Source organism: Nerophis ophidion, linkage group LG07 (assembly GCF_033978795.1).
Source record: "Nerophis ophidion isolate RoL-2023_Sa linkage group LG07, RoL_Noph_v1.0, whole genome shotgun sequence".
In the NCBI taxonomy this organism is placed as follows: domain Eukaryota; kingdom Metazoa; phylum Chordata; class Actinopteri; order Syngnathiformes; family Syngnathidae; genus Nerophis; species Nerophis ophidion.
Genome location: NC_084617.1, coordinates 23,656,017 through 23,682,920, shown reverse-complemented (window position 1 = coordinate 23,682,920; position 26,904 = coordinate 23,656,017). Strand labels below are relative to the sequence as shown.

Genomic DNA, 26,904 nt, shown 5'->3' with positions numbered 1-26,904 from the left:
CACGATAAGGAATGAATAATTCCGTTCGTAATCAGTGTTAAAAATAATGTTCAGAATATAAAACATTCTCATGCACCTTAATCCATGAATCCGTTTTCTTCCGCACCTGTTCATTAAAGGTAAGAAGTATTTAATTTATTGGTTAACTTCAGAATAAATATGTTATTAAAAACAATAAGAAACTTATTATACTCTAAAAACTTTGGTCTTACTTAAAAATGCACACATTTAGTTGTATTTACTGTTATAGATTATTGTACGCCTCTCACGGAAATACATTTTAAAATATTTGGCTTTCATGGCTCTCTCAGCCAAAAAGGTTCCCGACCCCTGTGATAATAGCTTCAATATAGAAGCAACTTGTTTTTCCACCCTACTGGTACTTTATTAGTAGAACATTTAACACACACCTCCAGTATATAATTTTAGAAGACCTTATAAACCTAACAGGACTACAGACTTCCTGTGCTTGTCCAAAACCATTCCTCGCCGACCGAAAGCACTTCTCTCTTCATCTCCATCCTGTATCGCTATGCCCCAAGAGTGTCTGCATCCTTCAGAGGCTGCAATATAAGCGCAGTGATGTCATCATCAGCTGTAATCATTCAGCTTTGGCTCCTGTGTTGGCTGTCTTTTACACTTAAAAGTGGAATAATACATGGCAAAGCCAAAACAGTATCAGCAATCTAAAATTCTGGAGTATAAGAATGTTCTCCCATGCTTTGAACCCTGCGACTTGTAAAACAGTGCTTCTACTTTATGGATTTTTCTTCACTGACGGCCATAATGCGAATATTTAAAAAACAAACAAGCTAATACAAAAAAAAAAAAATCTGTGTTATTGTTTGTGCAATGGCGCCATCTTTTTGACGAGTTCTCTCACTGCAGTTGCTGCAGTGTCCTTCTGTTTGTAGAAATGCAATTCTGTGTTCTAGCCGTTCATAGCGTTTGTACTCATATTGATTTTTCATCACTCCAAGCAGTGTTTGTGAGTTTTACACCATATCCAAAACAGTTCTTACTTACTAAATCGTCCCATGTGTGATGTCTGTAGGGAGGGTTTTCATACATATTTGTACGTGCTGTCGTGATGTAATGAAGCTGGCATTGTTAGCATTAGCTAATATGCTAACATGTATTCTTAATTTGCAAAGGCAGTCTTTTAGTATTGTTTCGGTTTCACAAATTCTTCAGTAAATTCACCAAGATGTCACCATGGAGTTATTGAGTCTGTTTAGCTGATTGGAGAGCTAGCTTCCACAGCTAGTGGGTCCATGACGATGACTTCTGTTTTGTTTGATTTGCCGTTTTACTGCCATGATACAGACACCGTTTGGAAACAATCAAGGCATGTAAATAAACATTTACAGAATCTTTCTATTTAAATAACACATTTCACAACGTATACATCTGCCACTTATTCTGGTGCAGCTAATATATAAATAAATAAAAAAATTCTCCATTATATACTCTATGGCAGTCTTTTTCAACTACTGTGCCGCGGCACACTAGTGTGCCTTGAGATACAGTCTGGTGTGCCGTGGGAGATTGTGTAATTTCACCTAATTGGGTTACAAATATTTTTTTGCAAAATCAGTAATTATAATGCGCAAATGTGCCGTAGTTGAGTGTCTGTGCTGTCTAGAGCTTGGCAGAGTAACCATGTAACACTCTTCCATATCAGTAAGTGCCAACAGGTAGCTAATTGCTTTGTAGATGTTGGGAACATGGTTTGTTGTGATCACAATATGCGGGAGGCAACGTGTAGGTAAAACGGTATCTGACACTTAAACCAAAAACAAATAAAGTGCCGCTAAGAAAAGGCATTGAAGCTTAGGGATGGCTATGCAAAACAGAACTAAAACTGACTCGACTGCAAAGTAAACAAAAATAGAATGCTGGACGACAGCAAAGACATACAGCGTGTGGAGCAGGCAGCGTCCACAAAGTACATCCGTACATGACATGACAATCAACATTGTCGCCACAAAGAAGGATAGCGTCCGCACAACTTAAATAGTCTTGATTGGGAAAACAAAGCAGGTGCGAGGAATAGCGTTTAAGGAAGACATGGAACTGCCTCAAGAAAATACCAACAAAACAGGAAAAGCAACCAAAAATAGGAGTGCAAAACACCAAAAAACTCCAAATAACTCAAGGCGTGATGTGACAGGTGGTAACAGTAAACCTACTTTGAGACAAAAGCAGGTGCGAGGAATAGCGTTTAAGGAAGACATGGAACTGCCTCAAGAAAATACCAACAAAACAGGAAAAGCAACCAAAAATAGGAGTGCAAAACACCAAAAAACTCCAAATAAGTGTAGGCGTGATGTGACAGGTGGTGACAGTAAACCTACTTTGAGACAAAAGTTATGCTTGGTTATGGTTTGAATTCATATCCAACAATTGCGAAGGCGACTTTTTACTGTCAATATCGGCTATTGGTATTAAATTTTCAATGATTTCTGTTGGTTGTGTGCCTCGGGATTTTTTAAATTAAAAAAATGTGCTTTGGCTCAGAAAAGGTTGAAAAACGCTGCTCTATAGCAGACCTGGGCAAATTAAGGCCCGAGGGCCGTATGCAGCCCGTTAAGCTTTTCAATTTGGCCCGCCGGACATTCCATAAGAATTTTTTCTGATCTTTAAGATGGAAACTGTAGCTGCCATTTTGATGTGCATTGATGTTTTCAAATGACCGTAATCCTTCAACTATTCGAAGTATTTCAATGGTTGGAATCTGCACTTTTGCACGATATACTAGTTACTATTGGTGTGGGAAAAAATCGATTCGAATATGAATCGAATCGTTTATGTTGTGCGATTCAGAATCGATTCTCATTTTTAAAAAATCAATTTTTTTTATTTATTTTTTTTAATTTTTTTTATCAATCCAACAAACCACTACACAGCAATACCATAACAATGCAATCCAATCCCAAAACCAGACCTGACCCAGCAACACTCAGAACTGCAATAAACAGAGAAATTGAGAAGACACAAACAAGACACAGAACAAACCAACAGTACTGAAACAGAAATGAATATTATCAATATTAGTTATAATTTCAGTATAGCAGTGATTAAAAATCCCTCATTGACATTATCATTTTGACATTTATAAAAATAATAAAAAAAGAACAATAGTGTCACAGTGGCTTCCACTTGCATCGCATCTCATAAGCTTGACAACACACTGTGTCCAATATTTTCACAAAGATGAAATAAGTCATATTTTTGGTTCATTTAATAGTTAAAACAAATTTACATTATTGCAATTAGTTGATAAAACATTGTCCTTTACAATTATAAAAGCTTTTTTTTTTTTTTAAATCTACTACTCTGCTTCCATTTCAGCAGACTGGGGTAGATCCTGCTGAAATCCTATGTATTGAATGAATACAGAATTGTTTTGAATCGGAAAAATATCATTTTTGAATCGAATTGAATCGGAAAAATCGATATATTATCTTATTGTGACCCCAATCGATATTGAATCGAATCGTGGGACACCCAAAGATTCACAGCCCTACTAGTTACTATGGTAATATAATTAATTACTATTGTAATCTACGTCACAGAAGCTCAGACGAGGCACCAAGTAGTGTGGGTGGAGTATTTTCGATAGGTCAGCCTGAAATGCGGGTGTCGGGGACAGACGCGGAAGGAGATTTCTACAACAAAGTTCTGAAGCTTGGTGATATATCAGATGTATCAGATCGTAGGTGGGTTTTTTTTTTACCCTTCGCGTTCAAATTTCGCTGTTTGTTGCATTTTTGTTGTTTCCCTTGATTGTAAAATATGTCGATCGAGAGGGGGTGTGACGTTCATTTGTTGTTAATGTTCAGTGTTTTATCGTTCATAGTTAATATTGTAAATCCCTCATTTTTGTGTCTCATTCTGTAAAAAAAAAATTTAAAATTACGTTCTGTTTTTTAAGGCGATCTGTCATAATGTTTTTAGCATTCAATTAGACAATATTGTGAAGTTTGTATTAGTGTTCCTAAAAATTGATATACCTGCCTCCAGACACAATTTTTTTCTCAAAATTTGGCCCCCGAGTCAAAATATTTGCCCAGGCCTGCTCCATAGTTTGGAATATATGGTAATAATAAAACTTTTTCAAATCAAGTTGAGGTTAGAAAAAATCCTTCTGGTTGTATGGAGATGGCCTAAAAATATATTTTTAATATGCATTATTTAAAAAAAAGAATATATACATTTATGTGTTACAAGATTCTTAATTTATTTTTTTAGCGATTTTTGAAAATGATGACTCAATTTAAAATTGGGGTGAATAAGAATCGCGATTTGATTGTGAATCGATTTTTTTTTGTGCACCCCTAATTGCTAGCTAGTTTACTAAGTTGACTCCTAACAACATTAACACTTCTTGGCCATCACTTATGTGCTCCATGTGGGGAAATCGATACAGGTTTTTGTACTGAAGACTGCGATTACGAATCCTAGTATCGTTCCGACGTGACGTATTTCGTAGCTTTAGGCGAGTACCGCCATGACTATTTCAACATGGCTCCTCTCTGCCTGCTTGGCCTTCAGGTGACTCCTAAAGCATCACGCAGGAGGCGGGGTCATGCCAGCAGGAGGAGAAGGCGACGTGGAGGCGGGGCCCGGCGTGGAAAGCGAGAGCGCGACTGTCAGACATGCGGACTCCGGCGCGGTGATGGATGGTGAGTGAGACAAGACGGATGACACGGTGTGTTGTCACAGCGGAGGACGGCCTCTCCATATCACAGAGCAAAGTGACGTTTGTTGACTCTGCCGCAGACCGCTGATTTAGAATGCGGGGCGAGGGCCACGCTTGCTCCGCACTGGGATCGGGTTTCCAAACACTTCCTTTGAAATGGAATAGCGTCGGTCCCAGGCGGCCCAGACTCGAGCCAGCCTTTTTACTTTCAGCCAAGCAGACGGCCAGAGTCCAAACATGCAAATTTTAAAAAGCTTGAAGATGAGGACGATGGCGTCACCTTCATCTGCATACATTCTCATTGTGAAACACTTCACAACTAAATACAGCGCAACTCCACTAAACTCTGCCTTTGAAATGTGGGAATAAGAATAATCTGTTTCTGTGTCGAACTTTAGTGGATCACATTACCTTCTATATCTAATGTGCGTCTTATCATACGTTATACAATACAGTGAAATCTCGATTTATGACCTTATTGGTTCTTGAACAGACTTGAAATACAAAACCCAAAACCAGTGAAGTTGGCACGTTGTGTAATTCGTAAATAAAAACAGAATACAGTGATTTGCAAATCCTTTTCAACTTATATTCAATTGAATAGACTGCAAAGACAAGATATTTATTGTTTGAACTGAAAATATATATATTTTTTTGGCAAATAATCGTTAAATTAGAATTTTGTGGCATCAACACATTGCAATAAAGTTGGCACAGGGGCATTTTTACCACTGTGTTACATGGCCTTTCCTTTTACCAACACTCAGTAAATGTTTGGGAACTGAGGAAACCAATTTTTGATTTCCCATTCTTGCTTGATATACAGCTTAGGTTGTTCAACAGTCATGGTATACGCACACCATTGTGATATTTTAGGCTTCATATTGCGCCACGCATTTTCAATGGGAGACCGGTCATGACTACAGGCAGGCCAGTTTAGTACCTGCACTCTTTTACCATTAAGCCACGCTTTTGTAACACGTTAACTTGGCATTGTACTGCTGAAATAAGCAGGGGGCGACCATGATTACGTTGCTTAGATGGCAACATATGTTGCTCCAAAACCTGGATGTACCTGTAAGCATTAATGGTGCCTTCACAGATGTGTGAGTTAGCCATGCCTTGGGCACTAATACACCCCCATATCATCAGAGATGCTGGCTTTTGAACTTTGCGCCTAAAACAATCTGGATGGTTCTTTTCCTCTTTGTTCCGAAGGAAACAACATCCACAGTTTCCAAAAACAATGTGAAATGTGGACTCGTCAGACCACATAACACTTTTCCACATTGCATCAGTCCATCTTAGCCGGCGGCGTTACTGGCTGTTGTTGATGAATGGATTTTTTTTTTGTATAGTAGAGTTCTAACTTGTGCTTACAGATGTAACGGCAAACTGTAGTTACTGACAGTGGTTTTCTGAAGTGTTACTGAGCCCATGTGGTGATATCTTTTACACACTGATGTCAGTTTTTAATGCACTACCGCCTGAGCAGTCCAAGGTCACGGGCATTCAATGTTACGTGCAGTGATTTCTCCAGATTCTCTGAACCTTTTGATGATATTACGGACCATAGATGGTGGAATCCGTAAATTCCTTGCAATAGCTTGTTTAGAAATGTTGTTCTTAAGCAATTTGCTCATGCATTTTTTCACAAAGTGGTGACCTTCGCCCTATCCTTGTTTGTGAATTACTGAGCTTTTCATGGAAGTTGCTCTTATACCCAATCATGGCACCCACCTGTTCCCTATTAGCCTGTTCACCGGTGGGATGTTCCAAATAAGTGTTTGATGAGCATTCCTCAACTTCCTCAGTCTTTTTTGCCACTCGTGTCAGCTTTTTTGAAAAATGTTGCAGCAATTAAATTCCAAATGAGCTAATATTTGCAAAAATAACTTAAGTTTTCCAGTTTGAACATTAAGTATCTTGTCTTTGCAGTCTATTCAATTGAATATTGTCATGATCCCTGGCCCTAATCATGTGTTGTTGAATTCTGTTAGTTTTGGACTCCCTTAGATCCTGTTTTTGTGCACCCTTGTTTGTTTTTAGTTACCATGGGTGCTTATTGTTTCCACCTGTCTGATTGGTGCTCGGGACGCTCACCTGTTTCCCGAGCACTAATCAGAGGGACAATTTAATTTTGTCTTTGCCGGTCAGTCGGCCTGGCTTCATTGTTTGCTATATGCAACCTGTTACGTTTTGTCTTCCTGTTTCCTAGCTCATGATTCCTGCTCCAAGTTTTTTTCCTTATTTTCGAGTGTGATTGGCTCGTTCTCCCTTCCGCTTGTTGTCTGTTTTGGTACTTCTTTAATTTTTCTAAGAATAAATCATGTTCCTACCTGCACGTCCTGCCCGTAGTGGTCCGTCTGCATCCTGGGAGAATGAACCCCGCAGTAAGCTGCGCCCCCCCCCCCCCCCCCCCCCCCCCCTTCTTGACAAATATAGGTTGAAAAGGAACGGTTTAACGTAGGCATCATTTTTAAGGACCGGCTTTCCATGTGTGTCAGATAAATACAGCAAAAATAAGTGCACGAAAAATACAACTCACTAAAATGCTGAATTAGTGGGAGCCCCGGGCTTGTTTCTTTGCAATGAGATGCAGATGGAAATCAGCCTTTGGCTACAATCTGTCACATTTATATTTTATATGTCGAATGCAGCTGAGATAGGCTCCAGCACCCATTGCGTCCCCAAAAAGGACAAGCGGTAGAAAATGGATGGATGGATGTTCATTAATGTGCATTGAATTATGTCACAAAGTTATAACAAATATTACAAATGGCAACTTCCAATGAGGAATTTAATGTACATCCATAAACAAGCTTATTGGTGTGTCTGGTGGGAGAAGCAGAAGTCAGAGAAAATTCAGTCGTTTATAAATTATTGTTTCTCTGCGGTCCGGTAGCAAGCGCGTCACAGAGCCCGGACCAGTACTACGTGCGAAACTCAGATCAATGACCTTTAATTATGCTCTGATTGGAAGTCCGCGCAGCATTTTTTCATATAACCAAATGCCAACAACATTCCGTAGTCATGGTGGTAAAAAAATGAAAATCAAAAGTCCAACCAACCCAAATGTTAACAGACATGGTCACACATAACACAACCTGCTCACTGAACTTTGTGGACATTATAAAAAAACTTCCATGCACCATAAAAATCTCAAAGTTGCACCCAATAAAGGCCTTACCTTTTGTCCTCCAAACATATTGCTGGGTATTGTGGCCAAACAGCTACATTTTTGTTTCATCTGACCACAGAACTTTCCTCCAGAAGGTCTTATCTTTGTCCATGTGATGTAAGATGAAACAAAAAATTAGCTGTTTGGCCACAATACCCAGCAATATGTTTTGAGGAGAAAAGGTAAGGCCTTCAATCCCAGGAACACTATCCCCACTGTCAAGCATGGTGGTAGTGGTATGATGCTCTGGGCCTGTTTTTCTGCCAATGGAACTGGTGGTTTAAAAGGGCCAATGAAAAAGGAGGATTACCTCCAAATACTTCAGGACAAATCATCAGCCCGCAGGTTTGGTCTTGGGTGCAGTTTGATGTTCCAACAGGACAATGAAAAAGTGGTAAAGGAATGGCTAAATCAGGCTAGAATTAAGGTTTTAGAATGGCCTTCCCAAAGTCCTGACTTAAACGTGTGGACAATGCTGAAGAAACAAGTCCATGTCAGAAAACCATCAAATTTAGCTGAACCGCATCAATTTTGTCAAGAGGAGTGGTCAAAAATTCAACCAAAAGCTTACCAGAAGCTTGTGGATGGCTATCATGAGTGCCTTATTGCAGTGAAACTTGCCCAGAGACATATAACCAAATAGTAACATTGCTATATGTATACTTTAGACTCAGCAGATTTGGTCACATTTTTAGTAGACACATAATAAATCCATAAAATGACCAAACTTCATGAATGTTTTTTGTGACCAACTAGTATGTGCTCCAATCACTCATCACAAAACAATAAGGGTTGTAGAAATGATTGGAAACCCAAGACAGCCATGAAATTATATTTTTACAAGCGTATGTAAACTTTTGAACGCGACTCTTTATCTTTATATATATATTTTTATATATATATATGTGTGTGTGTGTGTGTGTGTGTGTGTAAATTATATGTGTATATGTATATATGTATATTATATGTGTATATGTATATGTTTATATATATTTATCCATGTACATGTGTATATATATATGTATATATATATAGTTATATACATATATCTTTATATATATACAGTATATTTATATACATATATATGTTTATAGACATATATGTTTATATATATATATATATATATATATATATATATATATATATATATATGTTTATATATATATATGTTTATATATATACAGGTTACTTTACCTGCAGTCTGCTTTTGGCCCTCGACCAAATTTTTTTACGCCAATGCGGCCCCCAAGTCAAAATTTTTGGACACCCCTGGAATAGTGAAGCAAATTTCTCCATCAGAAATAATGTGATTATTTTTGTGAAGATTTGTACACTTTGCACACAGTATAAAGTGCTATGCAGTATTGTATATTAGACAAACATAACGATGAGGTAATGGATCCACTATCTATTACTAAGACATAGGGATGTGACCGTATTGTAGATACCGGGTATTGCGGTTTCAAAATCTTCCCAACAATGCTGTGATGTAAGACGGTATCAAACGAAAACTCCGTGAGTGTAGACTGGTCTGAAAATAAACTAGGATTACAAGAGAGTCTCTCTCGGATTGGCAGCCCAGCCAAGTCCATAGAGCTGCGGTCGCGCCCGCCTAACAACGTGCCTACAAGGATGCCCACCACTGGCGTCGTTAAGCCCCCTAAAGTATTCTGAATCATTTGTTGTGATTTTTATTTTTATTTTTTTACAAAAAAATGCAGAAATATTCCATATAAAAATGCAGGAATATGAATTTGAATAAGTAATAATATGGATAAGCTGTCATTATTCACTATGATTATAAATCATTTGAATACCCTTTGTCAGTTCTTATTATCCAATCCAATCTGTTCCATCGGTAACGTCAGCATTACTATACTGAAAGTCCAGTCCTCGTTTTCACTTTTACCTTTGCAAGGTCTCACCAGACCGCAGTCACACGTCTTGCAGTGTTTACGGAAGTAAACCTGGAAGTAGACATACTTCAATTCTAATTTTCTCAGTTCTGGTGCAGTTGTGGAAATTTCAAGGATTCTGTGCAATCAAAGTTAACATCGAAGACTGTGAAAAAAGATCTCGCGCAGTTTTGGGGACATCTGCCTTGATGTCTGCTTTGACGAGCTTTCGGCGAGTGGTGGTGGGCCATTGACTAATGTGAGTTCCTAAAACATTATTTCCGCCTGTTTCTGCTCATTTCATCATTATTTGCCACTATGAAAGTTCACACTGACGTCGTATCATACCACTATCTGATTGATTTGTAATAAACAACTCATAATAATAATGTCTATAATGTTGTTAACAGGAAATAACTTCCATACCATATGATAAGCAAAACACACAACTACAGCTTTACTGTATTAGCGTTCTACTTAAACCTTAATTAGTGTAGTTAATTAGCATTTCTCATAGCCGTAGTCAAAAAGGTGGAGTTCTATGGGTGTTTTTTATCTTCACTTTTATAGTTTTCACCATAAATGGCAGGTTATTGGGATAGTCCATATCACTCAGCCCTACTGGCCAGATGTGAATTTGACACCTGTGGTCTAAATGCCTTAAAGGGGAAAATTATCACAATTTCAAAAGGGTTAAAAACAATAAAAATCAGTTCCCAGTGGCTTGTTGTATTTTTTTAAGTTTTTTTCAAAATTTTACCGGTCCCCGAATATCCCTAAAAAAGCTTTAAAGTGCTTGATTTTCGCTATTTGCGATGCGACTATCCATTTCCCTGTGACGTCATACAGTGCTGCCAATGTAAACAAACAATGGTGAATAGCACAGCAAGATATAGCGACATTAGCTCGGATTCAGACTCGGATTCCAGCGACTTAAGCGATTTAACAGATTACGCATGTATTGAAACGGATGGTTGGAGTATGAAAGTATTGAAGAAGAAACTGAAGCTATTGACCGAATAGCTATTGACGCTATTCATAGCCATAGCATGGCCAAATAGCTGCATTAGCATCGCGGATAAAATGTGCGGACCAAACGATCAGGACTTTCGTATCTCGTGACACTGGAGCAACATAAATCCTTCAATTGGTAAGTGTTTTTTTCGCATTAAATGTGGGTGGAAGTAAACATAGTTGCAAATGCATCTGCAGGTTATCCATACATGTCTGCTTTAGCACCGCCGGTAAATAGCATGTTAGCATCGATTATCGTAGCATGTTAGCATCAATTAGCTGGCAGTCAACATCAACAAAACTCACCTTTGTGAATTCGTTGACTTTATAGTTGCAAATGCATCTGCAGGTTATCCATACATCTCTGTGCCATGTCTGCTTTAGCACCGCCGGTAAATAGCATCGTAGCGTCGATTAGCGTAGTATGTTAGCATCGATTACCTGGCAGTCACGCCGCAATCAAATGTCTGATTAGCACATAAGTCAACATCAGCAAAACTCACCTTTGTGATTTTGTTGACTTTATCTTTGCAAATGCATCTGCAGGTTATCCATACATCTCTGTGCCATGTCTGTCATCCCCGGTAAAATGTGGAGACACTTTGGTACATTCAATGGGGGTCTGGCGGCAGACACTTTCGCAACTTTGGGCCAGTGGTGCAACTTGAATCCCTCCCTGTTAGTGTTGTTACACCCTCCGACAACACACCAACGAGGCATGATGTCTCCAAAGTTCCAATAAATGGTCGAAAAAACGGAAAATAACAGAGCTGAGACCCGGTGTTTGTAATGTGTCTAAAATGAAAATGGCGGCTTTATTACCTCGGAGACGTCACGTTCTGACGTCATCGCAAAAACAGGAAGGCGTTTAATTCGCCAAAATTCACCCATTTAGAGTTCGGAAATCGGTTGAAAAAATATATGGTCTTTTTTCTGCACCATCAAGGTATATATTGACGCTTGCATAGGTCTGGTGATAATGTTCCCCTTTAAATGACCATTACACAAGTGACTAATGACCTATTTCTAACTATGGCTGCTACTTGATCTTAGCGCTGCTTTCGATAACGTCGATCTTAATATTTTATTAGCATGTATCAAAACAAGTGTTGGTATGTCAGACTTAGCCTCTTCTTGCTTTTAATTCCTATCTTACTTGCCATAACAATGTGACCTCGGAGTATGTTATGGTAACATGCGGAGTTCCCCAGGATTCGGTTTTTGGCCCTGCACTCTTCAGCATCTACATGCTGCCGCTAGGTGACATCATACACAAATACGGTGTTAGCTTTCACTGTTATGCTGATGACACCCAACTCTACATGCCCCTGAAGCTGACCAACACCAGATTAAAGTCAGCTGGAGGCGTGTCTTAATGAAATTACACAATGGATGTCCACTAACTTTTTGCAACTTAACACCAAGAAAAAGGAAATGCTGATTATCGGTCCTGCTAGACACCAACACCTATTTAATAAAACCACCTTAACATTTGACAACCAAACAATTACACAAGGCGACTCGATAAAGAATCTGGGTATTATCTTCGACCCAACTCTCTCGTTTAAGTCTCGCATTCAGAGTGTTACTAAAACTGCCTTCTTTCATCTCCGTAGTATCGCTAAAATTCGTCCTGTTTTGTCCACCACCACTGCTGAGATCATAATTCAATTGTTCGTTACGTCTCGTCTCAATTACTGTAACGTATTATTTTCGGGTCTCCTTATGTCTAGCAATAAAAGTTTGCAGTTGACTAGACTTTTGACGAGAACAACGTTTGATCATATAACGCCTAGACTGTATATACCTATATACATTAATACCTATACTATATATACCTTTATATACATATATATTTATACCCATACATAAACCTATACTGTATACACGTATGTATACCTATATACATATACTGTATATGAATATATATATATATAAATATATACCTATACTGTATATACCTATATATATTGCCATTAGTATTTGGCTACCGAATGATGACAATCAGGTGTCCTAACCACTTAGCCCAGGCACAGGTGTATAAAATCAAGCACTTAGACATGAACACTGTTTATACAAACATTTGTGAAAGAATGAGCCGCTCTCAGTGATTTCCAGCATAGAACTGTCATAGGATGCCACCTGTGCAACAAATCCAGTCGTGAAATTTCCTTGCTCTTAAATATTCCAAAGTTAACTTTATTATAGGAAAATGGAAGATTTTGGGAACAACAGCAACTCAGCCACCAGGCCACGTAAACTGATAGAGAGGGGTCGGCATAGTGCAATGACTTTCTGCACAGCCAGTTGCTACAGAGCTCTAAACTTCATCTGACCTTCCAATTAGCCCACGTATACTATACAGAGAGCTTCATGGAATGGGTTTCCATGGCCGATCAGCTGCATCTAAGTCATACATCACCAAGTCCAATGCAAGGTGTCTGATGCAGTGGTGTAAAGTATGTCACCACTGGACTCTAGAGCAGTTGGAGACGCCTTCTCTGGAGTGATTAATCACGTTTTTCCATCTGGCAATCTGATGGACGAGTCTGGGTTTGGAGGTTTCCAGAAGAACGGTACATTTCGGACTGCATTGTGCCGAGTGTGAAATTTGATGTAGAAGGATTTATGGTGTTCGATTGTTTTTCTGTAGTTGGGCTTGGCCCCTTAGTTCCAGTGAAAGGAACTTTGAATGCTCCAGGATACCAAAACATTTTGTACAACTCCATGCTTCCAACCTTGTGGGAACAATTTGGAGCTGGGCCCTTCCTCTTCCAACATGATTGCGCAACAGTGCACAAAGCAATTTCCATAAATACATGGATGACAGAGTCTGGTGTGGATGAACTTGACTGGCCTGCACAGAGTCCTGACCTGATCCCAATTGAACACCTTTGGGATCAATTAGAATGGAGACTGAGAGTCAGCCCTTCTCGACAAACTTCAGTGTGTGACTTCACCAATGCGCTTTTGGAAGAATAGTAAAAAAAATCCAATAAATACACTCCACAATCTTGTGGACAGCCTTCCCAGAAAAGTTGAAGCTGTAATAAATGCAAAAGGTGGACTGACGTCATATTGAACTCTACCCAAAAGGGAATAAGCAGTAGAAAATGGATGGATGGATGGCTTAAGAATGGGATTGCACTTCAAGTTCATATGTGACTCAAGGCAGGTGGCCAAATACTTTTGGCAATATACTGTATATACCTATGTACATATACTGGCTTGCTTGCACTGGCTTCCTGTGCACTTATGATGCAACTTTAATGTTTTACTACTTAGGTATAAAATACTAAACGGTCTAGGTCCGTCCTATCTTGCTGATTGTATTTTAGCATATGTCCTGGCCAGAAATCTGTGTTCAGAGAACTCAGGCCTATTAGTGATTACCAGAGCCCAAAAAAAGTCTACAGTCTTTAAAGCGTTTTGTATTTGGGCTCCAATACTCTGGAATGTTCTACCGGTAACAGTTACCGATGCTACCTCAGTAGACGCATTTAAGTCTCATCTTAAAACTCATTTGTATACTCTGGCCTTTAAAAAGACCCCCTTTTTAGACCAGTTGATCTACCATCTCTCTTTTCTGCTCTGTCCCCCTCTCCTGCGTGGAGATGTTATCAGGTGACCACAGATGATTTGCTAGCTGGTCCAAGTCTGGACCCAGGTTGGACCACTTCTTATGCATCAGTTGGTGATGTCTCTGCGCTGCTGAATTGTCTCAGTTCAAGATGATCCCCTGCTGGACTTCCAATGGACTGCATTCTCACATCTGCGGTCCCTCCCAAGGTTTCTCGTTGTTCCCATTAGGTTGAGTTTTTTCATTTGTGACCAAGGGCTATATAAGTCAACTTTGATTGATTGATTGACAGCAATACCAAGAAACTAACAATATTGCTTTTCAACCATTTCGATTTCTTCAGTATCTGCTGTGTCATTCTAATACAGTAACAAGTTGTAAGGAAAAACATTTTTATCTTTGGGTGGACATCCAGCCCCACTTGTTTTCCCTCCAGAACCTCCTCTGTTTTCAGGTGAACTCTGTAGTCCTTGTACAAGTTGGTATACACTGCTATCATCAGTGCAACATTTCCCTGTTTGCAAGTTGCCTGCTAGCTTCTCCATGCTACAACATTTTTGCAAAAAACTGAATATTTTTGAATCTTAATAAAACTGAAATAGTGCGATTCCAGGGGTCACCAACGCGCTGCCCGCGGGCACCAGGTCGCCCGTATGGACCAGATGAGTAGCCCGCTGACCTGTTCTAAAAAATAGCTCAATTAGCAGCACTTACCAGTGAGCTGCCTCTATTTTTTAAATTGTATTTATTTACTAGCAAGCTGGTCTCGCTTTGCTCGACATTTTTAATTCTAAGAGAGACAAAACTCAAATAGAATTTGAAAATCCAAGAAAATATTTTAAAGACTTGGTCTTCACTTGTTTAAATAATTTCATTTATGTTTTTACTTTGCTTCTCATAACTTTCTGAAAGATAATTTTACAGAAAAAATACAAGCTTAAAAATGATTTTAGGATTTTTAAACACATATACCTTTTTACCTTTTAAATTCCTTCCTCTTCTTTCCTGACAATTTATATCAATGTTTGAGTTTTGTTTTTTATTGTAAAGAATAATAAATACATTTTAATTTAATTCTTAATTTTTGCTTCTGTTTTTTCGACGAAGAATATTTGTGAAATATTTCCTCAAATTTATTATGATTAAAATTCAAAAAAAATATTCTGGAAAATCTGTAGAATCAAATTTAAATCTTATTTCAAAGACTTTTGAATTTCTTTTAAAATTTTTGTTCGAGAAAATCTAGAAGAAATAATGATTTGACTTTGTTAGAAATATAGCTTGGTCAAATTTGTTATATGTTATAACAAAGTGCAGATTGGATTTTAACCTATTCAAAACATGTCATCAAAATTCTAAAAATAATCTTAATCAGAAAAAATTACTAATGATGTCACATAATTTTTTTTTTTTTTTCAAAAAGATTCGAATTGTTAGTTTTTCTAATTATTTTTTTAAGTTGAATTTCAAATCTTAAAGAGTCGAAATTGAAGATAAACTATGTTTCAAAATTTCATTTTCATTTTTTCAGTTTTTTCCTCTTTTAAACCGTTCAATTAACTGTTTTTTTCATCATTTATTCTCTACAAAAAACCTTCCGTAAAAGGAAAAAAAATGTACGACGGAATGACAGACAGAAATACCCATTTTTTTTTATACATAAATAGATTTATTTATTAAAGGTAAATTGAGCAAATTGGCTATTTCTAGCAATTTATTTAAGTGTGTATCAAACTGGTAGCCCTTCGCATTAATCAGTACCCAAGAAGTAGCTCTTGGTTTCAAAAAGTTTGGTGACCCCTGTGCTATTCGGTAACAGTAGAAGAGAAATTCAAACACAAATACAAATAGACAGCTTAGACATTGAAACGGTAAAAGAAAACATATTTTTGGGCGTAATAATAAATGAGGAAATGTCCTGAAAGTTTTATATAAAAAATATGCAACATAAGGTGGCAAGAAATATTTCTATAATTAATTAAAAAAAAACATGTTCTGGATCAAAAATCACTTCCTATTCTCAACTGCTTACTAGTGTTACCATATCTGAGTTATTGTGAAGAAATGTTAGGAAATAACTGCGAAAGTACACTTCATTCATTAACAGTGTTACAAAAAAGGTCAGTTAAAATAATACATAATGTTGGATATGGAAACCATTCAAACCCTTTATTTATTAGATAAAAAATATTGACATTCAATGATGTGGTGCAGGCTTCACGGTGGGAGAGGGGTTAGTGCGTCTGCCTCACAATACGAAGTTCCTGCAGTCCTGGGTTCAAATCCAGGCTCGGGATCTTTCTGTGTGGAGTTTGCATGTTTTCCCCGTGAATGCGTGGGTTCCCTCCGGGTACTCCGGCTTCCTCCCACTTCCAAAGACATGCACCTGGGGATAGGTTGATTGGCAACATTAAATTGGCCCTAGTGTGTGAATGTGAGTGTGAATGTTGTCTGTCTATCTGTGTTGGCCCTGCGATGAGGTGGCGACTTGTCCAGGGTGTACCCTGCCTTCCGCCCGATTGTAGCTGAGATAGGCGCCAGCGCCCCCCGCGACCCCGAAAGGGAATAAGCGGTAGAAAATGGATGGATGGATTTGGTGCATTTGCAAACAGCTAAGTGATGTACATTTCTGTTCCATGTCCTTTCAGCACACCCATTCCTCGTTCAGTTAGTTCTATTTAGTGCCACCTGGGTCCCGCCTTCAGTGTTGGATCATTCTCTCTGGCTCTTCCTTTCGAGACCGATGCTTCGGTGCTGTTTTGGCTTCCACACCTCTTTGTAAGTAATGCATTGTGTTTTACTTGCATTCTTTTACTTGCATTTTGCCTGCCCGTCTCTGCATCCTTGGGGTCACACTGAAGCAACGTTCACCACCCCGTGACAGAAGTACGTTAATAATACTAACACAGACACCTGTAAATGTGTCAGCATATTAGCTAATGCTAACGATTAACATTAAGATAGCACGTGAAAAATATGCATGAAAATAGACATCACACATGGGATGGATTAGTATGCAACAATTGTTTTAGTTTTATTGTAAAACTTCCAAACGTTGCTTAGAGTGATGATTGCAGAATCCATACGAGTAGAACTGTTATGGATTTGTTTCTGTCCTGTTTAAGGCATTAAAACAGGAAGTATATTTTCAACTCGCAACATCTGCAGTGAGCAAACTCGTCCAAAAGATGGCGCCACAGCACAAACAATAACACATCATTTCAGTGTCTCTGCTTGTGTTTAATGGAAACTATTTAAAACAAAACATTATGGCCGTCAGCGAAGAAAAATGCATATATTAGCCACACCGTTTTACAAGCAGCAGGTTTCAAAGCGTAGGAAAAAAGTAGCGGTTTATAGTCTGGAATTTACGGTAAATTTTGTCATTTTTATTGTTGTGTATTTCTGAGAACCAGCGTCCTCTGCAGTGGACATTTTTCATGTTTGTCATCGGTACTAAATAAATAAAACTAAATAGGTCCCTCAATGGGGCAGCACAGTGGGAGAGGGGTTTGTGCGTCTGCGTCACAATACGAAGGTCCCGAGTAGTCCTGGGATCCCGTGACTGCTTGGGTTCCCTCCGGGTACTCCGGCTTCTTCCCACTTCCAAAGAAATGCACCTGGGGATAGGTTGATTGGTAACACTAAATTGGCCCTAGTGTGTGAATGTTGTCTGTCTATCTGTGCTGGCCCTGCAATGAGGTGGTGACTTGTCCGGGGGTGTACCCCGCCTTCCTCCCGATTGTAGCTGAGATAGGTACCAGCGCCCCCCGCGACCCCAAAAGGAATAAGCGGTAGAAATGGATGGATGGAGGTCTCTCAATGAAGGAGTGTTATACATTTTTTAATGACCTACTGCAAAACATCGATTCAAAGATCTATATGACATTGCTCTAGTGTTTTTAGGAATCTGCTACAAACATGCTACTTTACCAAGTTTGTTCAACTGTACTCGCAGGCTGGTGTAGTGTCATTTAGTCTGTGATCATTTGGGTTAATTTAGGCAAGATAAACTTATTTTAAGGCACAATTCTTACGCAAGACAACTCAAAGTTTTTCATGAATGTGAAAAACTACAATAAATGAATGAAATCACTTAAAAAAGATTTAAATACACCATGAAATAATCATAAATGAACATTATTACCTGTAACACAAAGCGACGATGTGGATGTTTTGTTCAGATTAGGGATTCTCCAACTGCGGTATGTGGGCTCTATCTAGTGGTACGCCAAAGAAACACTTGATTAAAAAGCACAGTATTTTATTTTCCTATATTCAGTGTTACTGTTCAAATTATGTTTAATGTTACACTTTTCAAATAAAACCTCTACCTTGTTTTTGATGAATACTTAGGCCTACTATGGCTACTGTATTTAAATATTTGTCATTATGGTGGCACGAGGACAGCCAATTTTCGGAGGTGGTGCTTGATGAAAACATTTTGAGAACCACTGGTTAGACCAACATTGTGCTGGCTTTAGTATCTTCAGTAGTGGGCCATCTGCTGGACTAACATAACCAGATATCATGATCATAATTAAATATATAATTATTGTTTAATTTACTTTCCCTAAATATACTAAGTATTCATATTCTCTTCATGTCATATTATGCTCCTTCCAGGGCTGTTTTTTGTAGTTTTAGTTTTTATTCGATCAGAATCTAGCTCGCTTATGTTGCCATGCTGTACCAAATCTGCCCGGGCCTTCAGAATCAGCAATGCAGGCAACCGTACACTGTAAGTGAACGGGGACATACAGTTGCAATAGCCAATTAGATCACACGTTGTTGACAGTAGCCTATCTTAGTAGCCTGATGTTAAAGAGACTGTGATTGGATACTTTTTCGCCGTAGCGATACCAAGATAGCAGAGGAGAGCAAAACGTTGATTATGTGACAGATATATACCCAATTTGCAAGGCCATTTTCAAGAAGGATATTTAAAGAGAAACTACATCTTGTGAGACCATGTTGATCAACCCCGGAAGCCAGCTGAGCTATTCTGGCGGTATAGCTCGGTTGGTAGAGTGGCCGTGCCAGCAACTTGAGGGTTGCAGGTTCGATTCCCGCTTCCGCCATCCTAGTCACTGCCGTTGTGTCCTTGGGCAAGACACTTTACCCACCTGCTCCCAGTGTCACCCACACTGGTTTTAATGTAACTTAGATATTGGGTTCACTATGTAAAGCGCTTTGAGTCACTAGAGAAAAGCGCTAAATGAATATAATTCACTTCACTTCACTAAATGGGGAAATGCTCGCCATTTCCACTTGATTTAGCCGACAACGCCTCATATGGCGTCGAATAGTGGCTACAAATTGTGAGTTCAAATATTTTACTTTTTCACGTTTAATATGTTTTTTGCAATTAAAATGTTGACAGTACCACATAAAAAATGTTTTTAATTGCTGATATGGTTTTATCGATTTTTAAATGCGCCAAAAATAACCCGTTTTGTACACTGTTTATGTGGTTCAATGTACAATAGTGCGTAAATGTGTTCCTGTGTAGTATTTCTCCAGCAATGGACATGAAGTTGGGCATCACTGAAGGCCTAGGTGGGAAAACGTAGGGCCGGCCACTGAGTATCTTAAATGCAAAAGAAAACGTATCAAAATGGCCATTGTGAACACCCTTGAAGTACATTGTGTGTGTGTGTGTGTGTGTGTGTGTGTGTGTGTGTGTGTGTGTGTGTGTGTGTGTGTGTGTGCACACACACTGTTTATACATACCAGGCCACTGTGCGTGCCTCTTTGTCGCCTAACTGTTTACTCAAATGTATTTTTGGAGAAGTACACTCCCCGGGGTGATTGTGCATAGCTATAAATGATAGGTCTGTACACTTTGTAACGACACTGAACGATGTTTTATTTTGAAATTCTCCTTCCACCGACAAAAAGAGATGACTTTCCATGTGCAAGTGAGCATGTGTATAATATTGCACACATTGAAATGTCACAAACATTTAACTGGCTAAGGGGAATATTTCAGCACATTCATGGCGTCAGCGTCGGGAAAATAGGTCAACAGAATCAGTAATCAACCTGATGGATGACCTCGGGTGTGAGTCACGTGATTTGGAAGGCTTTGATGCGCAACGTCAAGTACAACAGCACCCTCTGGTGGTGAAAGCGCTCATTCACCAACACTCAGGTTAATAAACATTGCGCTCCAGGAATTAATAGGAAAACATTCTTAGTCGTTTTAATGATGTGAAAGAATAAACATAAAATATAATAAGATATATTTATTAAATGTTTACAAATGATTAAGGGTTTATTTTTATTATTATTATAAATATTTTTCATGATGGCCTGTGTCTATGACTGTGCTGAGATATGCATGTTTTTCACCTTTGCTAAGAACCAAAGCACAATATAATAACTCTGCAGAGATGATTCATTGTACAAAACCGAAATAAAACGTTTATTCTAGCATATTCTTAGCAAAATAAGAATGTCGGCCCCACACTTGATGACATTAGAACCATTAATTAGTCCAGAAAACTTGCCCCGATACATCTTTTTCACTTCCGATGGATACTGATATTGATTCGCTATGTCAGCATCAAAATAGGATAGATAATACATTTATTATTTTCTCTTGTGGAAACTTAAAAAAAAAAAAAAACATGATCAAGTAAAATTACTCAGATAAAAATGCCAGTATGAAGACTACTTTGTGATGGACTTATGCTCGTTCAATTAAACTGGACTAGTTGTTTTTTGGCGACATCTTGTGGCCATTCATAGAGGTCATGACACAGGAAGTTGAATGTTTCGGACATGTTTGTTATTCAACGGCACAATACTGGTCCTGTAGTTGTTGGAGACGTCTGAACACCTCTTCCGGAGTCCCGACAAAACTCGAATATGACAGAAAATTTATATTTTTCCTCAACTTTTTTCTCCTTCATGTCCAAAAGAAAATCAAGCGTCTTGCTTCAACGACACATTACTGGTACTGTAGTTGGAGGAGATGTCTCAAAACTTTATCAGGAGTCCTGACAAAACCCAAAAATGGCAAAAAATGTATATTTTTCCAAAACATTTTTCCTCAAAATGTAATAAGGGGGCACCCCAACCCAAAACATTTAAAAAACAATATTTCTTAATCGACACAATACTGGTCCTATAGTTGTAGGAGACGTCCCAAAACCTCACCAGGAGTCCCAAAAAAAAAAAAAAAAAAAGTGGTAGAACATTTATTTAAAAAAAACAAAAAACTTTTTTTTTGTAAAATTGTCGTAAAGGGGGGACTTTCCCCAAAAATAAAAAATAAAAATTGTCTTGTTTCAGCAGTACAATGCTGTTCCTGTAGTCATAGGAGACATCTCAAAACTTAATCAGGAGTCCCGACAAAACCCAAACATGGCAGAAAATTTATATTTTTTTCTAAACTTTTTTAAAAAAATGAAAAACTGTCTTACTTCAACAGCACAATACTGGTCTATTAGTTGTAGGAGACGTCTCAAAAAATCATCAGGCGTCCCACAAAACCCGAAAAAGGCATACAATTTATATTTTTCGCTAAAATGTTGTAAAGGTGTAGGGACCCTTAAACAAATATGTAAGAAATGATCTTCCTACAAGCACAATACTGGTCCTGTAGTTGTAGGAGATGTCTAAAAACTTCATCAGAAGTCCCGACAAAACTCAAAAATTGCAGAAAACTACTAAATTTTTCAAAACTTGTTTTTGTTACAATGTCGGAAGGGGGGACTCTTTACCAAAAAAAATGTAAACTGTCCTGCTTCAATAGCACAATACTTGTCCTGTAGTCAGGAGACAAATCAAAACTTATTCAGGAGTCCCAACAAAACCCAAAAATGGCAGAAAATTTGTATTTTTACAAAAAAAAAAAAATCACTAAAATGTCGGAAGGGGGGAACCTTACACGAAATTTTAAAAGTCTTGATTCAACGGCAAAATACTGGTTCTGTGGTTATAAGATATGTCTCAAAACCTTACCAAAAGTCCTGACAAAACCCGAAAACGGCAGAAAAATTATAATTTTTTCGAAACTTTTTTTGCTAAAATGTTGAAAGGGGGACCCTTACCCAAACATTTTACAAACTGCCAGCACAATACTGGTCCTGTAGTTGTAGGGGATGTCTCAACACTTCATCAGGAATCCCGACAAAACTCAAATGGCAGAAAATTGATATTTTTTTCAAAACTTTTTTTTTTAGCTAAAACGTCATTTACACTAAAATGTAAAAAAAAGTCTTGCTTCAACAACACAATATTGGTCCTGTAGTCTTAGGAAACATCTCAAAACTTAATGAAGAGTCCTGACAAAACCCAAAAGTGGCAGAAAATTAATATTTTTGTAAAACTTTTTTTGCTAAAATGTCGCTAAAGTACGGAACCCTACCCAAAAAAAGAAAAAAAAGAATTTGTTAAACTGCACAATACTAGTCTATTAGTTGTAGGAGATGTTTCAAAACCTCATCAAGATTACCAACAAAACCCAAAAGTGGTGGAAAATGTATATTGTTTAAAAAATTTTTTTTTGCAAAAATGTAGTAAAAGGGTGACCTTACCCAAAAATTACAAAAAATGGTCTTGCTTCAACAGTACAATACTGTTCCTGTAGTCACAGGAGACATTTCAAAACTTAAATCAGGAGTCCCGACAAAACCCAAACATGGCAGAACATTTTTATTTTTTCTAAACTTTTTAAAAAAAATGAAAAACTGTCTTACTTCAACAGCACAATACTGGTTTATTAGTTGTAGGAGACGTCTCAAAACCTCATCTGGCGTCCAACAAAACCCGAAAAAGGCATAAAATTTATATTTTTTCTCTAAAATGTAGTAAGGGTGTAGGGACCCTTACACAAATATGTAAGAAGTGATCTTCTTTCTACGACACGATACTAGTCCTGTAGTTGTAGGAGACGTCTAAAAACTTCATCAGAAGTCCCGACAAAACTCAAAAATGACCGAAAACTACAACATTTTTCAAAACTTGTTTTTGTTACAATGTCGGAAGGGGGGACTCTTTACCAAAAAAAAATGTAAACTGTCCTGCTTCAACAGCACAATACTTGTCCTGTAGTCAGGAGACAAATCAAAACTTATTCAGGAGTCCCAACAAAACCCAAAAATGGCAGAAAATGTGTATTTTTACAACAACAACAAAAATTTCACAAAAATGTCGGAAGGCGGGAACCTTACACACAATTTTAAATGTCTTGCTTCAACGGCAAAATACTAGTTCTGTGGTTGTAGGATATACCTGTATGTCTCAAAACCTTACCAAAAGTCCTGACAAAACCCGAAAACGGCAGAAAATTTTCTTTTTTTCGAAACTTTTCTTGGCTAAAATGTTCTAAGGGGAACCCTTACCCAAACTTTTTACAAACTCTCTTGCTTCAAAAGCACAATACTGGTCCTGTAGTTGTAGGCGATGTCTCAAAACTTCATCAGGAATCCCGACAAAACTCAAATGGCAGAAAATTTATATTTTTTTCAATACTTTTTTTTTTGTTTTAGCTAAAACGTCATTGACACTAAAATGTAAAAAATTGTCTTGCTTCAACAGCACAATACTGGTCCTGTAGTCTTAGGAAACATCTCAAAACTTAATGAAGAGTCCTGATAAAACCCAAAAGTGGCAGAATTTTTATATTTTTGTAAAACTTTTTTCACTAAAATGTCGCTAAAGTAGTGACCACTACCCAAAAAATTAAAATAAACAGTCTTTCTTAAATGGCACAATACTGGTCTATTAGTTGTAGGAGGCGTCTCAAAACCTCATCAGGAGTACCGACAAAACCCAATAATGGCTGAAAATTAATATTGTTCTGCCTCTTTTTTGCCCAAAAATTATTAAAAAAAACTTTCTTGCTTTGTCTGAACAATACTGGTCCTGAAGTTGTGTGAGATGTCTCAAAACCATTTCTGTCTCGATGAGAAACCCAACAATAACCGAAATTGGCAGAAAATGTATAATTTACCAAAACTTATTTTTACTAAAATACCCTAAGAGTGCAACTATAGTGCTTCTAAGGGCACTCACAACGCATTCTGAGTGCTGAGTAGCCTTTTTTTGCTGCATGTATGTTTTGTTAACGTGTAAAACTGAATGAAACGTGTAGCCGAGCCAAATTTTATTTTATTTTTAATTTTGATCATTTAGGGCTTCACGGTGACAGAGGGGTTAGTGTGTCTGCCTCACAATACGAAGGTCCTGAGTAGTCAGGGTTCAATCCCGGGCTCGGGATCTTTCTGTGTGGAGTTTGCATGTTCTCCCCGTGAATATGTGGGTTCCCTCCGGGTACTCCGGCTTCCTCCCACGTCCAAAGACATGCATCTGGGGATAGGTTGATTGGCAACACTAAATTGGCCCTAGTGTGTGAATGTGAGTGTGAATGTTGTCTGTCAATCTGTGTTGGCCCTGCGATGAGGTGGCGACTTGTCCAGGGTGTACGCTGCCTTCCGCCCGATTGTAGCTGAGATAGGCACCAGCGGCCCCCGCGACCTCAAAGGGAATAAGCGGTAGAAAATGGATGGATGGATGGATTTTGGTAATTTGTTCACATCATTTTTTGTTGTGAACTTCCCCAAAAGTGTCTGTTATTGTAAGTAGGGTCCATTCTATTATTTTCCGTTACATACCTTTTTGTTTCCCTGGGGGGTGATTTGGCGTTGCACCTGTGTGACCAGCTTCAGTGACCACTGACTCTCGGAGCTGGTAAGTCACGTTTATGTCTCTCTTAAAGTCTTTAATAAGAATGCACACTATCTTTTGGCGTCCTGTTTAGTTTGCGGGTTAAATTCCCAAACTTTCCTTTTACTAAATTGTTGTAAAAAATACTTGTATATGCTAAATGATGTGTTGATTAGTTTAAAGGGGAACATTATCACAATTTCAAAAGGGCTAAAAACAATAAAAATCAGTTCCCAGTGGCTTGTTGTATTTTTTTTATTTATTTTCAAAATTTTACCGGTCCCGGAATATCCCTAAATAATGCTTTAAAATGCCTTATTTTCGCTATCTTCGAAACCACCATCCATTTTCCTGTGACGTCATACAGTGCTGCCAATGTAAACAAACAATGGGAATACAACAGCAAGATATAGTAACATTAGCTCGGATTCAGACTCGGATTTCAGCGGTTTAAGCGATTCAACAGATTACGCATGTATTGAAACGGATGGTTGGAGTATAAAAGTATTGAAGAAGAAACTGAAGCTATTGAGCGAATAGCTATTGACGCTAATCATAGCCATAGCATGGCCAAATAGCTGCATTAGCATCGCCGGTAAAGTGTGCGGACCAAACGATCAGGACTTTCGCATTTTGTGATAATGGAGCAACTTAAATCCGTCGATTGGTAAGTGTTTTTTCTCGCATTAAATGTGGGTGGAAGGAAACGTAATATAGTTGCAAATGCATCTGTATGTTATCCATACATCTCTGTGCCATGTCTGCTTTAGCAACGCCGGTAAATAGCATGTTACCATCAATTAGCTGGCAGTCACGCCGCAACCAAATATGTCTGATTAGCACATAAGTCAACAACAAAACTCACCTTTGTGATTTCGTTGACTTTATCGTTGCAAATGCATCTGCAGGTTATCCATACATCTCTGTGCCATGTCTGTCATCGCCGGTCAAATGTGAAGACACTCTGGTACATTCAATGGGGGTCTGGCGGCAGATATCTTGCCAGTGGTGCAACTTGAATCCCTCCCTGTTAATGTTGTTACACCCTCCGACAACACACCGACGAGGCATGATGTCTCCAAGGTTCCAAAAAATAGTCGAAAAAACGGAAAATAACAGAGATGAGACCCGTGTGTGTAATGTGTAGAAAATGAAAATGGCTACTGTATTACCTTGGTGACGCCACGTCCTAACGTCATCGCCTCCAGAGCAATAAACAGAAAGGCGTTTAATTCGCCAAAATTCACCCATTTAGAGTTCGGAAATCGGTTAAAAAAATATATGGTCTTTTTTTCTGCAACATCAAGGTATATATTGACGCTTATATAGGTCTGGTAATAATGTTCCCCTTTAATGCTAGCGGCAGTTACTACGGGGTCTCCTGGTCTCGTGAGTTTGAGCACGGGTCAAAAACTCCGCTGCGTGTCTGTGTGGACATCTTGTGTGCCGCTGTGGTATTAATATGAGTGTGTATTTTTTTCTTTCTTTATTCTGTAGTGGAGAGAGATTCTGTGTACTGTGGACTGTGTGTGACGCCCTGTTCTTTTTGTTCTCATGAAAAAAAAGGTGACTAAATCCTCCATAACTCAACTCCTGTGTGTGCCTCACGACAGAAGACACAACGCAGAACAGTGAGTGTTACACATGCTTTAATTCAAACTGACCAATGTGAAAATTCCATGAACACACCAACAGGTACCAGGTGATGGCGCTAAAAGTCATGTTTGAGCGACTCAGGAACGTTTTCCGGGCTATTTGCTTTCAAACGTTCATGACGCTATTTTTTTTTTCTTGATGCGATCATGACGTTGATTGTGGCAGTATATAATTATATGTTTCAGCCATATTTTGA

General features: G+C 38.3%; 1 long non-coding RNA gene across 2 annotated transcripts in view; it reads left to right on the top strand.

Annotated features, from left to right (window-relative positions):
• LOC133556083 (uncharacterized) overlaps positions 1-26,904 on the top strand; it is a 522,853-nt gene that overhangs the window by 495,735 nt on the left and 214 nt on the right. Inside the window, exons 3-7 of one of the 2 annotated variants that reach the window (XR_009807445.1) lie at positions 4,558-4,688; positions 17,024-17,153; positions 25,049-25,076; positions 26,619-26,683; positions 26,748-26,904. The exon at positions 26,748-26,904 is cut by the window's right edge and continues 214 nt beyond it. This is a non-coding gene — a long non-coding RNA (uncharacterized LOC133556083). The remainder of the gene's footprint in view (positions 1-4,557; positions 4,689-17,023; positions 17,154-25,048; positions 25,077-26,618; positions 26,684-26,747) is intronic. The other variant, XR_009807446.1, reaches the window with a different exon arrangement.